Below are 4,239 nucleotides of genomic sequence, written 5' to 3'. Positions count from 1 at the left end.
CATTCCGTCCCCTGCCAACACCATACCGTGACGTGACTGGACCGACCCGACCAACAATATTTTGAAGGAGTCGTTACGCTCATGTCATAGTCTGCGTAGCATAGGTACGGTTATCATATGGTCTACCATATTGAAACTCCTCTAGATCATACCCGCGTTCTAGATGTTTCACTTCATGTTTGACAGGGCCTGATACGATCATGCTATGATACGTTGCTGTCAGCATTAGGTATGAAGTGGGCATTGGGGAGCTAATCATGGCTTCTAGGAGTTGTAGGTACCTACCTACTTTATGTTTGTTTAATTTCAGGTAAAAAATTCAGGAGTGAAAAAAAAAAGCAATATTTAAATTAATAGTATATTGCTTTGCCTTATATATTCTTGCAATATTCGACTTCTTATTATTAAACCTAATATATTATTAACATCTAGAACCACAATAGAGAAATTGTAAGAATCTTCTTTATTACCCTTGAAAAGTATTTTCTCTCTTCCTTTTTATTCGACATGCGGCGTAGGACAATTAAATATCACCCTGGAAAGAAAATTGGTTTGTAAACAAAAAAATAAAATATGGTCGTGACTTCATCGAGGACTATGAAATAAGCTTTTCATATCAATTTGTCAAATCATAAACAGTTACACAGTACACACACATGTCATCCATTATTGGCACAATATTTGCTTATGAAAGCAGAAAAATATAAATGATCGTATTAGATTCATAATTGTTACATATTTGCTGTAACTTATTTTTAAAATGTGTTTTTCAATTAAAAGACACATCAAGATTGTTTACCTTATTTCTAATGCTAAAAACGAATGAACTATAGATAGGTACGCCATAACCATTATGGTTATTATAATAGTTCACTTCCTCGGTGGTGTTCTTAAAGCTAAAGCGCGTCTCACATCTTAGTGACTTTAGAAACGGACAGCTCCGCGTTTGAAACCTACAAGCTTGCCTAGTGTGTTTCTTTTCCTGACTCTCCACTTCGGGTCCCGTTGGCACATTCCTGTTAACAATATTTTCCTTCAGTGTTGGCCGTAATGGTTAATTCTAATTAACAATTAATCAATTGCATTAACCATTAATTCCGCAATTAATCAATTGCATTACGCATCAATATAATTAAAATTAGTTAGAATTGAAGTTTGAGACGTTTAATTACATTGATTGTCAATCTGCATTAACGTTTAATGGAATTAAATAATTTATTTCATAAAGTAATAATTAATGTTACTTTTGCTTGGAACTATTAAAATTATAAATAAAAATAACCATTAATACAAGCTTCAGTGAATTATCAGATCGTGATACATATTTTAACATGAGACTCTACACTATATGTTTCTATACACTCATTATATATTATTCCTATTTGTCGCTGCCATATGTGAGTTGGAGACAAATGGGAAACGGGGACAAATGGGATTTATATGCAGAACCTATTCCATCTGTTCCAGGTGGGAACAAATGGGAAAACATCAGAAAATTATGTGTTCCCATTTGTCCCCCCCTTATTGGTGTGGAGACAAATGGTAAACGGGAACAAATAGGATTAATATGCAGCGTCTATTCCATCTGTTCTAGGTGGGAACAAATGGGAAAACATCGGAAAATGATGTGTTCCCATTTGTCTCCACACCAATAAGGTGGGGACAAATGGGAATTATTTATTTGCAGTCTTTTCCTACATGTTCCCCGCGGGGACAAATGGGAATACACCCATTATTGGTTATAATGGGTGCATTATTGGTGTATTCTCACTTGTCCCCTATGCATGTGTCCTACGCCATACATGAGAAGGGACAAATGGGAATACATCATTTTCCGATGTTTTCCCATTTGTTCCCGATTCGCGTGACCTACGCCATGCATGAAGCTGGGACAAATGGGAATGTTTTATATGAATGAATATGAACGGCGGGGAACAAAAGGGATACACCTGATATTAGTGTTCCCATTTGTCTCCGCTCCAATGAGATGGGGAAAAATGGAAATATTTCTGTGCAGCTTCTTTTCCCATATGTTTCTATACACTCATTATAGGTGTATTCCTATTTGTCCCTGCCATATGTGAGTTGGAGATAAATGGGAAACGGGGACAAATGGGATTTATATGCAGAGCCTATTCCATCTGTTCCAGGTGGGAACAAATGAGAAAACATCGCAAAATGAAGTGTTCCCATTTGTCCCCACCTTATTAGTGTGGAGACAAATGGGAAACGGGGACAAATGGGATTTATATGCAGCGTCTATTCCATCTGTTCCAGGTGGGAAAAAATGGGAAAATGATGTGTTCCCATTTGTCCCTTCTCTCATGTATGGCGTAGGACACGTGGATAGGGGATAAGTGGGAATACGCCAATAATGCACCCATTATAACCAATAATGAGTGTATTCCCATTTGTCCCCTCGGGGAACATATAGGAAAAGACTGCATATAAATATTTCCCGCTTGTCCCCACCTTATTGGTGTGGAGACAAATGGGAACACATCATTTTCCGATGTTTTCCCATTTGTTCCCACCTGGAACAGATGGAATAGACGCTGCATATAAATCCCATTTGTCCCCGTTTCCCATTTGTCTCTACACCAATAAGGTGGGGACAAATGGGAACACATCATTTTCTGATGTTTTCCCATTTGTTCCCAACTGGAACAGATGGAATAGGCACTGCATATAAATCCCAATTCCCCGTTTCCCATTTGTCTCCAACTTACATATGGCAGGGTCAAATAAGAATACACCTATAATGAGTGTAAACATATGGGAAAAGACGCTGCATAGAAATATTTTCATTTTTCCCCATCTCATTGGAGCGGAGCCAAATGGGAACACTAATATCGGGTGTATCCCTTTTGTTCCCAGCCGTTCATATTCATTCATATAAAACATTCCCATTTAACCCCACCTTATTGGTGTGGAGACAAATGTGAACACATCATTTTCCCATGTTTTCCCATTTTTTCCCACCTGGAACAGATGGAATAGACGCTGCATATAAATCCCATTTACCCCGTTTCCCATTTGTCTCCACACCAATAAGGTGGGAACAAATAGGAACACATCATTTTCTGATGTTTTCCCATTTGTTCCCACCTGGAACAGATGGAATAGGCTTTGCATAAAATCCCATTTTTCCCCGTTTCCCATTTGTCTCCACACCAATAAGGTGGGGACAAATGGGAACACTTCATTTTCCGATGTTTTCTCATTTGTTCCCACCTGGAACAGATGGAATAGGCTCTGCATATAAATCCCATTTGTCCCCGTTTCCCATTTGTCTCCAACTCACATATGGCAGGGACAAATAGGAATACACCTATAATGAAAATGAGTGTATAGGAACATGGGAAAAGAAGCTGCACAGAAATATTTCCATTTTTCCCCATCTCATTGGAGCGGAGACAAATGGGAACACTAATATCGGGTGTACCCCTTTTGTTCCCCGCCGTTCATATTCATTCACATAAAACATTCCCATTTGTCATAGCTTCATGCATGTCGTAGGTCACGCGAATCGGGGACAAATGGGAATACACCAATAAGCACCCATTATTACCAATAATGGGTGAATTCCCATTTGTCTTCGCGGGGAACATATGGGAACCCTGCATAAAAATACAGAGACAAAAATTACGATGTTTATTCTTGTTAATTGTTAATTATCAATCATATTTTTAATTTTCATTCAAAATTGATTTAATTTTTAATGGTTTGTAAAGCAATAACCATTAATTATTTTTAATTGTTAGTGGTTCGAAATAAATTAATATTAATGCAAATTGATGATCAATGCAATTGATAATTAATTTCCCTTCAATGGTTAATGGTTAATGGCAATTAACCTTTTCAATGGTTAATTTTTAATGGTCAATTGCATTAACGTTCGGCCAACACTGTTTTCCTTTGGGTGCTGGGATATCAATCGTGTCTAGGATAATGCTGGACTTATTCTGAAAAAAAAAACACAATTTACAACAGGAATATGAGAACCAAACCAATAATAGCAATTCCATTAATTATAGTTATTTACAAAAATATTTTATTTAAAAGGTTTATTAAACAGAAATTAATAAACTATATATTATATATTTTAAGGAATATTATCAAAATTTAGTATATAAGGCTCTATTACTTACATTTTTTCATATTTTTTCTCGTAATTAAATGTTGACAAAATTTGAAAGTTCCTTGACTTTGACAGGAAAAACTTAACCATCGACAATA

The 4,239-nt window shown here is 36.5% G+C and overlaps 1 long non-coding RNA gene across 1 annotated transcript; it reads right to left on the bottom strand.

The window, feature by feature from the left end:
* Positions 1 to 342: 342 nt before the first annotated feature.
* LOC134795011 (uncharacterized) lies at positions 343 to 1,034 on the bottom strand. Its single transcript, XR_010144757.1, has 2 exons — positions 958 to 1,034; positions 343 to 535 (listed from the first exon to the last, which is right to left on the bottom strand). It is a non-coding gene; the product is annotated as an uncharacterized LOC134795011 (long non-coding RNA).
* Between the last annotated feature and the right edge of the window lie 3,205 nt (positions 1,035 to 4,239).

Source organism: Cydia splendana, chromosome 11 (genome assembly GCF_910591565.1).
Source record: "Cydia splendana chromosome 11, ilCydSple1.2, whole genome shotgun sequence".
NCBI lineage: Eukaryota > Metazoa > Arthropoda > Insecta > Lepidoptera > Tortricidae > Cydia > Cydia splendana.
This window is presented reverse-complemented; position numbering and strand designations above follow the sequence as displayed.